Consider the following 12580-nt stretch of genomic DNA (forward strand, 5'->3'; position numbering starts at 1 on the left):
ATGGGCATTTTTGGGTTTGAACATGTGTTACATGTTTAATTAGACAATATTTCAAATGACATTTTTTGGCTACACACCATCTTTTTATTTGTTGATTTTTCTAGTCGTCTTGCATCCCTCACATTGCAATTGTTATGTTTAATATAACATTTGTTGGTGGGTTCTATAAGCGTATAATGTGGCACCATTCTTTTATATGGCTAACATTTTTGTTGTGTTATTATTTGCTTGTTCTAATTTAAATTTGTATTCCACCCAAAACATTCTAGTGCTGCATTTTTGAGATCATTGTTGCTCACAATTGCATGTGATTTTTCATTCTTAGTTTTCCTTTGATATATTTGCAACCACCCAAGTTTCAAAAAGATTCAAAAGGCCTCAAGATTGAAGAGCTTCAAATCCCCCTTGCACTTGAAACATTTGACAAAATCCATCTTTTAAAATACATTAGTTATTCAAAAGATTTGACATTTAGAACTCATTCATAATTACATTAGAAATTATCTCAAAAATAGGTAAATATTCTAAAGTTTAAAGAGATTTGAAAGTTCATTACATTTTTTTGCAAATATGGATAGGGAAAGAGCACCAGTGATTTCGATGAATTTTTTGGTTGTCTTCGTATGCAACTTAACTGCTTATAGCTTAAGTTTTGGCTTTTAGGTAGTAATGATGCATGTTGTGGGATCAATTATGTGCACAAGCATCAAAAAGTACACATTTTGCCTGATACCTACAGATGTTCCAATAACTGGCAACTAAAAATGGCTAGTACTAGTGGATAAATGCCCCAGTAATTATGCACAATGTCCCAATAGTGGGGCACAAATGGCCCAATTATGGTCCAAAAAGCTAAAAAAATATTGACTATTCCAGTGCATTTGAAATTTATTAATGAACTTTTCATTATAATATTTTTGGCTCCTTTAAAATTAGTAATTGGGAAATTGGGTTGACAAAAACCTAATCCACTATTGATATTATGTCCACTAATAGTACTCTTCCCCTATTTGTGCTTTATAATGAAATGTAAATACAAAATAATTAATTTTATGTATAGAAGCTCGATCCATTTCAACGACAGATGCAACGCAATGGCAATGATGGCAATGCCTTTCATGTGAGTCACATTTTCTTAGGAAAAAATTATTGTTAATAATGTTACATTTCTTATGCTATCATTTTCTCTTTGCAATTGCAAACATATCTTTGTTGTAGAGCTTATTGCAGTGAAAATACAATGCTCAAACACGTACATCAAGATATCAAATTGAAGGAATTTGTTATGAGAGTAAATCATTGATTTCACACTATCTTTTTGGCAACATAAGCACTCTTTGTTAACTTTATAATGGAGACTCTTCAACATTACAAAAACCATGGACACATGAGCATTAATTTGCAAGTTATGCAGAATTTGATTTCTTTCTTCAACATTGCATACCTCTTTTAAAATACATAAAAATTGTATGTTACGTCTTAGATTTATTAGCTTTTCCAAATTTTGGAATATATTTAGATTACTCAATATAGATGTAATCATATTTTCTCTTATCTTTTACAATACATATTTGTCTGAATTCTTCGGGGTTTTTAGAAAAGGTAATTTTAGTGTCTTAATCAAATTCCTTTTGGTTTTACAATTAATTTACTTTTTCAATATTAAAGTAAATTATTATCAATATTCAAAGAAATTGCACACAACTTCAATGAATAGTTTGAAACTTTTAAAACATTATTCAAAATGATCTAATTTTGATGTTCGATTGGGACTCCTACTGCACCACAGCTCTTGTTTGGATAATGATCGTTCATATAACGAAAACATTTTGTACAACCCTCTAACTCAAGCAGAAGACAAACCATTGTACACACAGATGAAGGCGAAGAACGGACCACAGAACAAAAAAGAACCGGTGATCAAGCACAACTAAGCAATGGAGCTTTCAAGAATCCTAAAACAAAGGGTTCTACAAGTGCTCCAATGAAGGTCACCATATCAATACCAAATCCTAGGAAAATCTTATCTTTGAAAGTAAAATATTTCGAGATAAACTAGAATAAAAATGATAATATTCTACACTTTATTTGCATCATAAACTAGAATAAAATGATTATATTATGTAGTTTATTTGCATGGAGAATACATTTATAGTAAATTGAAAAGACATTAAGTTGTTAAGATTAAGTTTACACAAGATAGATTAAGCAATGTATTTGTTTATGATTGACATCATCATTTTTGTTATTGTAAGAAAATGTTATAGTGATGTATTATATCGAATTACTTGGTATACTTGGATGTGTTTCATTAACTATAATTTGTAATCTATCTTCATTGTCATTAATGCTATGAAATATTGGATATATTGGATATAAAAGGGACTTTTACAATGCAAGATTATGTTGTCAGTTATTTAATTTTATAATGCTAATAGCATCATTATTTATGTTTGATTATTTATTGATAGGTAGAATAATATGTCAAAGATTAAAATTATTTTTCAAATACACTACTCTAGACTCAACTAGCAATGCTTTGACTTACAAGGATGTCTAATTTCATGATACACAAACACATCACGCAACACCAATATCAGGGCTATGCTTTAACTTACAAGGATGTCTAATTTCATGTATACACAAACACATCACACAACACCAATATCAACATTGATTTTGTAGCCTTGGCGGAAACTTCACTGCTTTGCACCCCTTGTTATATCAAGGGAGTCCCTCTTTTCATGACATAATTTGAAATTTTGATAAATTTTCAATAGGGCATGAGAATGGAGTGAATATTTTGAAAATTGGAGATCTTGGAGTCCAAAAAGTTAATGTCTTCTTGGACTACCTAGATAGACCAATCTTGGTGATTCAACCAGATTCAGTTGTGGAGGATGTAAATTATTTGTGCACCAATGCCTTGATTTTGCAAATTCTCTGGAATTTGAGTCTCTTTGCCTTTCTTGGAGTCATGGGTTTGGCAGACTTAAAATCTTAAAGGGGATATAAAGATTATGTTGTCGACTTTGATGGCTATTTCATAGTGGTCATTTCTTGTCTGGCAGAAAATACCAAAACAAGGCTTTTGAAGGCAACCTATATTAGATGTTCATCAAGTCTTGGCACATTCAATTTAACCCATCCGAGGAGCTCCCATTGAGGGTCGCAATTTGGGTAAGATTTCTTTGTTTTCCACTAGAGTTTGGAGACCAGATATTTTACATATGATAGCTTTGCTATCGAGAAAATCAATGGGCACTTCGTTGCAAACAAAGGATAAAAAGGTGATTTATTGTGCTTGTATTTGTATTGAATTTTATTTGAATAAATCGTTACCAGACAATGGAAATTTGGGTTGGTTTCAACTCATGGGTCTAAAAGCTTAATTATGAAGCTCTACCTTTTAAATTTCAAATTTGTCATGAATATAGACATTTGCAAAAAAAATGTTCGAGGTACAATCCTATAGGGGTCTCATCTAAAGAGGCTCCATCAACTACAACCCATCACGTTCTTCCAATGAAGGACAAAGGAGAGGCCCCAATGGAAAAAGGAGAAAAGGATAAAGAAAGATTTATTCAAGCAAGTCCTTGTAATAAGGGCCATAGGTTTGAAGAGAATGCTTAAGGAGAGGCGATCTGAAGGGCTCTTAAACCACTTCGATGCCCTCAAGGATTTTGATCAACAAGGGTTGAATCCAGAAGATGCGCATAAAATTTTTGAGCTCCTGGAATTAGAATAGATGGAGGTTAGGGTGGCTGAGGGTTAGGTCAATCTATACGGGGCCATTATGTATGGGCGATCCTTGTGATTTGGATCTATCCAAAGCAAAGGAGACTCTCAAGAATCCCTCGTTTGCTATAGAACCCTATATTCTACCACCTCCCTTCCCTCCACCAATTGAAACCTTTAAAATCTAGGGAATGCTTACTCATATCTTTTTTCCATGAAGTAAATGGAGCTCCCCCTTCTCTAGGAGCCTTCTTGTTAAGCACTTGAATGATTCCTCTCTATTTTCTTAACAACAAAATCCATAGAGTTCACTAGGATATTAAAAATGTTGCAGTTAAGCTCCCTCCAAGTGTGCCAAAGCTCTAATGATGGAATTGTCACCCAAAGGTCACCCCAATAGCCATTGTTATATTGAGGTAAGGCTTACAAATGCAAAATTTTATATTGATTTATCTTTTCATTTTTAACAAAGTTGGAATATGCACTTCTTAATTATATGATTCATTGTGAATTAACACCCAAATTTAATGCATTCGTCCATTGAATGCTTAGAAACCTTGCACGTCCCACTCACTTTCACCCCTTTCCTACACACACCGTTAGGAGTGTTTGTTAACTTGAGCATGAATACATGTTCAGCTCCACTTTGCATTTAGTAATGTATTAAAGGAACTTGATTTACCCAAAGCCTTTTAGTGTTCAACAAAAACCTATATTGCCTTCACCATTCGAACCGCCACATTCAACCTAGCAATGTACTATTTGAGATATGTCAATTGTGGGTGGTGGCAATGGGAAGGAAAAAAATCTCACTTTACTCAACAATGTCAATCAATACCTAGATTCATAATTCCCTCCACCAACCATGATTGTTGGCTAGGTTGCAAAGGAAGACTAAGACCATTTTCCAATTCCTCATGCTAATTGTCCATTGTATCATGAGATAGTTAATCACCCACCACTTCTTCAACTAAATTAGCGGGAGTGTTTTGAGGTAAATGTGTTATAGGTGAAAGTTTGATTCCATTGTAGATTCCAATTTATCATTTGGAAGAGTGGACAACAACATGTCTGTAATAGCAATTCCTAATAGACTAAGGATGTTGTGCACTACAAAAGCATCGTCAATTATTTGTGGCTAAGACACATGATATTCTTTCTCATAGGCACTTATTTTCTGCCTACACATCGTCTTTATATTTGTTGATTTTTCTAGTTGTCTTGCATCCCTCACGTTGTAATTGCTATGTCTATAACAACATTTGTTGGTGGGTTCTATAAGCGCATAATGTGGCACCACTGTTGTCTATGGGTAACATTTTTGTTGTGTTATTATTTGCTTGTTCTAATTTAAATTTGTATTCCATCAAGATCAATCTAGTGCTGCATTTGTGAGATCATTGTTGCTCACAATTGCATGTGACCTTGCATTCTTAGTTTTCCTTTGATACATTTACAACCACCCAAGTTTCAAAAAGATTCAAAAGACCTCAAGATTGAAGAGCTTCAAATCCCCCTTGCACTTGAAACATTTGAAAAATTAAATCTTTTTAAATACATTAATTATTGAAAAGATTTGACATTTAGAGCTCATTCATAATTCTTGCACTTATAACAAACCAACACGTTTTAAACTTTAAATTCCCTAAATATTATAAATTTATACTATCTCAAAAATAGGTAAATACTCTAAAGTGTGAAGAGATTTGAAAGTTCATTACATCTTTTTTGCAAATATGGATAGGTTAAGTGCACCAGTAGTGGATATAGCTAACTTTGCGCACCTAGAACTCTTAAATTGTCTTCATATGCGACTTAAGTGCTTATAACTAAGGTTTTGGCTTCTAGGTAGTAACAATGCATGATGTGGGATCAATTATGGGCACAAGCATAAAAAAATACACATTTCAAAGTGTACTAGCAGACAAATGCCCCAATAGTTGTGCACAAATCTTTCAACAGTAGTACACAAATGGGTCAATTATAGTAAAAAAAGCTAAAAAATTATCAGCTCTCGATACATGTGAAATCTATCCACTATTGATACTATGTCCACTGTACCCTTCCCCTATTTGTACTTTTATATGAAATGTAAATACAAAATAATTAATAGTATACAAGAATCCATTTCAACGACAGACGCAACACGATGGCAATGCCTTTCATGCGAGTCTCATTTTCCTGAGATAACTTTATCGTTAATCTTATTACATTTCTTGATGCTATCATTTTCTCTTTGCAATTGTAAACATATCTGTTGTAAAGCTTATTGCAGTGAAAATGCAATGATCAAACAGGTACATCGAGATATCAAATTGGAGGAATCTGTTTTAAGAGTAAATCACTAATTTCACATTATCTTTTTGGCAGCACAAGCACTCATTGTTCACTTTATAATGGAGATTCTTCAACACTTTAAAAAAGCATGGACACACGAGCATTAATTTGCAAGTCATACAGAAGTTGATTTCTTTCTTCAGCATCGCATACCTCTTTTAAAATTCATAAAGATTGTATGTTACGTCTTATAGATTTATTAAATAAAAAATAGCTTTTCCAAATTTCAGAATATATTTAGATTACTCAATATAGATGCAATCATATTTTCTCTGATCTTTTACAATGCATATTTGTCTGAATTCTTCAAGGTTTTTAGAAAAGGTAATTTTAGTGTCTTAACCAATTCCTTTCGGTTTTACAATTAATTTACTTTTTAAATATTGAAGTAAATTAATATCAATATTGAAAGAAATTGCACACAGCTTCAATGAATATTTTGAAACTTTTAAAACATTATTCAAAATGATTTCAATATTCGGTAGGGACTCCTAGTGCACCGCAGCTCTTGTTTGAATAAATGACCGTTCAAACAACAAAAACATTTGGTATAACCCTTTAACTCTAGCAGAAGACAAAGGCAAACCATCCTTGCCAGGTTTTCTTCTCTACACAAAGGCAGAGTGGAGAATATAAAAAGGAGATGAAATGAAATGGAGAAACAAACCTCAGTTTAAATTTCAAGAGATTACCCTAAAAGAACAGAATTATAGGTCATATAACTAAAAAAATTCCAAATTGATGTTAAATAGGGAAGCAAAATTGACCCAAGATGCCTCATTACGTGTCCTCTGGAAACTTTTAAAAAGCCATTTCTAAAGATCGTGTTGCAGAATCATCCGTAGGAAATGCAGAATTAATAATCAAACCATGTTGCAAAAGCGAGGTGATAAAATGTCATGCCATGAGATGCATCTAAAACTGAAATTGAAATTTGATTTATCACAAATCTTAATTTAGTAAAAGCCGTCCAGTTAACTTGGATGAGACATCAATCCATTCTATATTCTCCTCTGGGTAGAAGGGGTCTACAGGCATATACCCCAAAGGGGTCATTGAGAACAGACCTTGCATTTCCCTTCATGCGTTAAACCAGACTTCAAAATTCTAGTAACTGAAGACGGGGAATACAGCAGGTACATGGAAAAAATTTCTTCAGCAGGTGAACGAACGTGCAAGATACAACACAATTTTCTTCACCCCACAACATTCGAAATTCGATTCAGCAGCTGACGATATTATCTTCACAACGTAAGGAGTGCCTAGGCCAACTTCTTCATAAGCTAAGGCAACCTGCAAAATATCACAAGGGTGTTGGGCTCACTTTTGACAGTGTCCAAACAAAAGCCCGCTTCCTTCGACAAAACCATTCAATTCAATGCACAATTCATCCTTGCTGAGAAACCAACTATTCAAAAGAAAAAGCACATAGAACCATTAACCATATATACAATTTATAATCAAATGCTTCCTTCCACAAAAAGAAACATTCAATGCACAAATCACATGAAGCACTCTTCAGCGCAAAAAGCGCATAGAAGCGCATAGAAGCGCATCCATTCATTTAGTATGGATTTTTCAATATAAATTTTATCAATGCAAAATGAATCTGACACTAGTATGTTAGCAAAGTCACCCCCCCACCAAAGAATTTAATTGAAAGGAATTCTAAATGCAGAATAACATTTTCAAATGCTAAATCAAAAGTGAACTTAAATCATAAATTCAAACTGTCAAAATATAACTCTTTATGACTCTTCCATCGAACTAGAAACCGTCATGGTCATAATAGAAGCTTGTTGTCGTAGTCTCAACATAGAAACCAATGACACTATTCCCCAATCTTTAGGACTTCCAAAGTGGGCCAAAAATAAAATAAATAATTAAATTAGCATGTTTGAACTCTAAGGTTGGGACACCTTAATCCTACATCAATAGGCTATAATGTAATCCTTCCATAACTTTGTCAGTGCCAGCTTAAGTTTTAACCTTACATATATAAAACTTATTACATGTTTAAATCTTACCCATTCTTGAATTACCTCATTCTGATGATAGATCATGGAGTGTGATCTGAATTATTATGATAAAAAAATCTATACGCAATTAAATCCATTTACATTGAGCAACATTTACATAGATCGTGGTATTCTGTTATCATTAAGATATATGTACACATACATATTTAGAACTTATTACACATTTAAATCTTACCCATTCTTGAATTACCTCATTCTGATGATAGATCATGGAGTGTGATCTGAATTATTATGATAAAAAAATCTATACACAATTAAATCCAGAAACATTGAGCAACATTTACATGGATTGTGGAAATCTGTTATCATTAAGATATATGTATATGTATGACAAATAGATATAAATATGTACATGCAGATATACATATACATGTGTACATGCAGATATAGATATACATGTGTACATGCAGATATAACTAAGGTTTCAGGGCCACATCAGTATGCTTTTTGTTGAAGCAATCAAAAATACCCCCAAAAAAGAAAAACTAGTCATATTTTATAGGTGTGCTCATGTGGCATCACATGATTTGTTACCTTCTTAAATCTAAGGAATACAATTCGTTCAATTATGAGAACTCATAATCAACAGTAACTTTAAAGTCACAACTATTAGTGCTATATTATTAAAAATATTGGACATTAAACTAACAAATACCATCACAACCATTGGAACATGCTCAACTTTTGGGTCCTTTTCCCTATCTATATCTAGAGCCGCTCTACAATGATCCAAGAAGAGAAGTATTTAATAGTGCAATACTAAAGAAATCTCCCCATTTACATATCAAAATACATAAATTTATCAATGGGTCATTTGTCTAGTGAAGTTGAATTGTTCTGAATGAGCCCACCAAGGATCAAGTCTTGCTGAGTACAAGGCCCCAAAATCACAAGGGATGAGGTCAAGATCATGCTCCAAACAAATTTGGCAACATGGATACCCCTCAATTCTTGGCTCTTCGCCAAAGACCTTTCAACCTAAAGGCTCATGCTCCCCTCTTGGGTAGCTAAAAGCCCTTTGTTGATGATTTTTAATCTTCCATCAAAAAAGTTCAAAATTCAATGGGTGTTGCTAAGACTTTGTAGGATTATTTTGAAGTGGGTGGTCCCATGAATTTTATGATGCAGCTTAAGTTTTCAAGTTTAAGCTCCAAAATATATGGGCAGGCTTCAAGATCTATTTTGAAGGAGCAAGGAGTCCCATGAAGCAACAAAAAAAATGCAATAGGAGAAAGGTAAGGTCCCATGGAGGGGGCTTCCTAAAAATTTTAATGGGTGTTGTTGAGAATTTTAAAAAATATTTTAAAGTGGGTGATCTCATGAATTTAGTAATGCAATTCATTTAAAAGTTTAAGTAGTGAAATTTAGAGAAGCTGGTAGTTATAATATTGCTATTAGGATTCAACTATGTAGCTTTTGAGTAGAACTCAATGACCCAAATTTTGACAAGTGTCATAAAAAATTCCTAAGCTAGTGGGGCAATTAAGGGAGAGAACCCAATAGTCGAGCAACCTAAAGCAAGGGTCCCCTGAAGGGGGCTAAAGGTCTATTTTTAAAGAAGAGGTGGTCCCATGAAATTTTTTTTTTCTGCTACAAGATTATTTGGAGTCTTTTCACAAAAAAAATAAGAGCCCCTGCTTTTTATGCCTGTCATTTTAAGCATGCTTTTTGTCAAGGTATCCAAAACAGTCAATTAAAAAAAGTGAGATCAATACTTGTGCAAAAGAGAGAAGTACTTGTAGACTAATATGGCATCAAATGATTCGTTGCTTTTTACATTAAGGGATATATTTTATTCAATTACGGGTAGTCATCACCAGCAAAAACAACTTTTGAAGTCAACTATTGGTACAATGTTGTCAAAAATATTGGGCATTAAATCAACAAGTGTGGGTATTAAATTAACAAATGCCATCACAGTCATTGAAATGCACTCGACTACTAGGTCCTTTCCCCTACCTGCCCCACCCCCAATTTCACTACTGAAATATGCAGACCTAAAAAGTAGGTATTGCTATTTTTCAAAAAAAGATTCCTGAATAGACTTGTAGCATATTTATCTCTTTGTTTCATGAACTATCTGCTTCATGAAAATAGATCCTAAAGCCCCACATGGGACCTTACCTTTAGAACCCTTTCCTCACCAATAGCAGTCCCTACTTTTTAATTCAAAGATTTAAAAATATAAAAAGGTGCATCTAGGATGAACCTAGAACATGTATGTATTTTTTTGCCACAGGTCAATCATATGGAGCTTTTAAATTGCCATCAATTAAATTTTTATGATTTTATATTTATTTACTCTCTTGAATTGAATATGCAAAATAATAAAATTTACCATCTATAAATTTAAGTACTTAAACTTTTAAGCTTAAACTAATTACCAAGTTCATGGGACCAGCCTCTTTAAAATAACCCTAAAAAATCTCAAGGTCCACATCCTTATCATTTTGCATATTCATTTCAACAAAGCATATTAATATAAAATGATAAAAACATTATTAACAAAATGTAAAAATATAAAATAATGAAAAAAAGTAATGAGTGAGAATTTAAAATCTCAGACACAAAATATTTTAAATTTGATGGAATAAATTTCTAGCCTCATTCCAAATAAACTTAATTATGAAGAAAAGGAGGTACTCTTATTAAGGAGATTGTTTTAATTATTAACATAATATTTTAGATTCAACTATACCAGATTCATTTTTGCAAAAATATTCTATACCACTCCATGATCCATCATAAAAAAAAATTAAAAAAAAAATTTCTACCGACGAAAATAATTTCCGAGACCTCCATGAGAAGACCCCTACATCTCCATAAACGGACATATGTCCAAACGCACAATATCTCTAGCACAGATAAAAAGGACTTCATTCAACGAACTTAAAACTTTCACACATGTAAGGTGCAGATTAATTCAAGGAATTTGAGAGAACGTCTTAGAGTGGATGGATTGTAAGTACACCATCCGATACAGAAATTTGAACCTTTACAGAACATTCTGATTATTTAGTCGCTAACTCAAAGGATTTGTGCGTGTATGTCTCTGTTTTTGAGTGGGAAAAGCCTTGTTTTGCCGATTATTTAAGCTGTCGCATTATATTTCTCCCTTTTGCAAGACTGAGTTGTGGATTTTTAGTTAAAAAACTGTTATTTTATCATTTCAACTGTCACCCGCTATTTGAGCTTGAAGGGTTTGAGAGTGAAACAACATTTATTTAGACACAGACAAGCTTCATTGCCCAAATAAGGATTTATAAAAATCCTTACCTGTCACTCTTTCTGGTGCGCTATGCCAGCGAAGCCCTTTTAGAGTTTCTGCTCTGAAATTCTCCATATCACCAAAAGAATGTCGAAATATTAGCCCTTTCTGTGTTCGGTTCTGTAGGAGAAAAACAACTCAAATTTAAAATAAAATCATGTACAGTAGAAAAATAAAAATTGGAACTTAAAAAAACACCGATCACTGGTAGGACCCGAAATAAATATAAACCACCGAAAATAAATAAATGTCGCATGCATTGTACTTTAAAAATATTACTAAAATCCCGCGGTAGGACTCGCACCTGGGAGCAAATGAATCTATCACTTAATTAAGTTCAGCCAAGGAAATAAACTTGCCATCGCTTAATGCGAAAATCATCAGCCTGCTACATTAACTTACTATTTATCGATTTGATTGTGAATTTGATAAAAATCTCATACACAATTAAATCGAGAAATAACAAGTGTATATAGGCATGAATGTAGAAATCTGATAACATTAATCATTAAACTGCTTCTACAATCTTTTGATGTGTTCAACAGTACTCTTATGTGTTACCGCAGAGGCAGAGACATTGTTCAAAATCCTTTCGGAGTCGCCTTGTAGCAGAAATATTTTCAGTTCTCTGAGTAACGAGTGGTTTGTCATAATACTTCAATTGATTTTCTCTTGTGATGGGAAAACAAACCCTAACCCTAACCCTAGAATTCAACCTCATCTTCACTCCTCTTGAGCGGTGCGATCGATACAATATGAATTATATTCAAGATCTTCTTGCGCAAAGTTCAAAAACATTAGTTATAAGGGGTATGGGCTCTGCCTGCCTTTGTTGAATTGATGGGACTTTCTATGTGACGGGAAAATTTAATCTAATGTCGGAAAACTCAGCATCTGCTCAACAATTTATTGATAATAAATACCTACCTATACCCACTATCTGTAACTGCCGCCACGTTGGACCTCCACAACCGGCTCTTCCCAATCAAATCAAATAGACTAATATTAAATCGAAACTCCTCAAATTAAATTCGAATGACTACTTTATACAATTTGCTTTCCTCTGTGCACTTAATTGGAATAATTGACTACAAAAGATGATATGACGGGACTTTTAATTCGCACGTATCAATGGTAACTCGAATGCCCAGGCAGTAAATTTCTCCATTAAATCCCAGTGAATAGGGGAAGAGCACCA

At 33.3% G+C, this 12580-nt stretch overlaps 1 long non-coding RNA gene across 1 annotated transcript; it reads right to left on the reverse strand.

The window, feature by feature from the left end:
• Positions 1-6893: 6893 nt before the first annotated feature.
• LOC131047966 (uncharacterized) lies at positions 6894-12277 on the reverse strand. The gene is made up of 3 exons (XR_009106333.2): positions 11687-12277; positions 11391-11502; positions 6894-7368 (listed from the first exon to the last, which is right to left on the reverse strand). It is a non-coding gene; the product is annotated as an uncharacterized LOC131047966 (long non-coding RNA).
• Positions 12278-12580: the final 303 nt, after the last annotated feature.

The sequence above is a fragment of the Cryptomeria japonica genome, chromosome 3 (genome assembly GCF_030272615.1).
Source record: "Cryptomeria japonica chromosome 3, Sugi_1.0, whole genome shotgun sequence".
In the NCBI taxonomy this organism is placed as follows: Eukaryota; Viridiplantae; Streptophyta; class Pinopsida; order Cupressales; family Cupressaceae; genus Cryptomeria; species Cryptomeria japonica.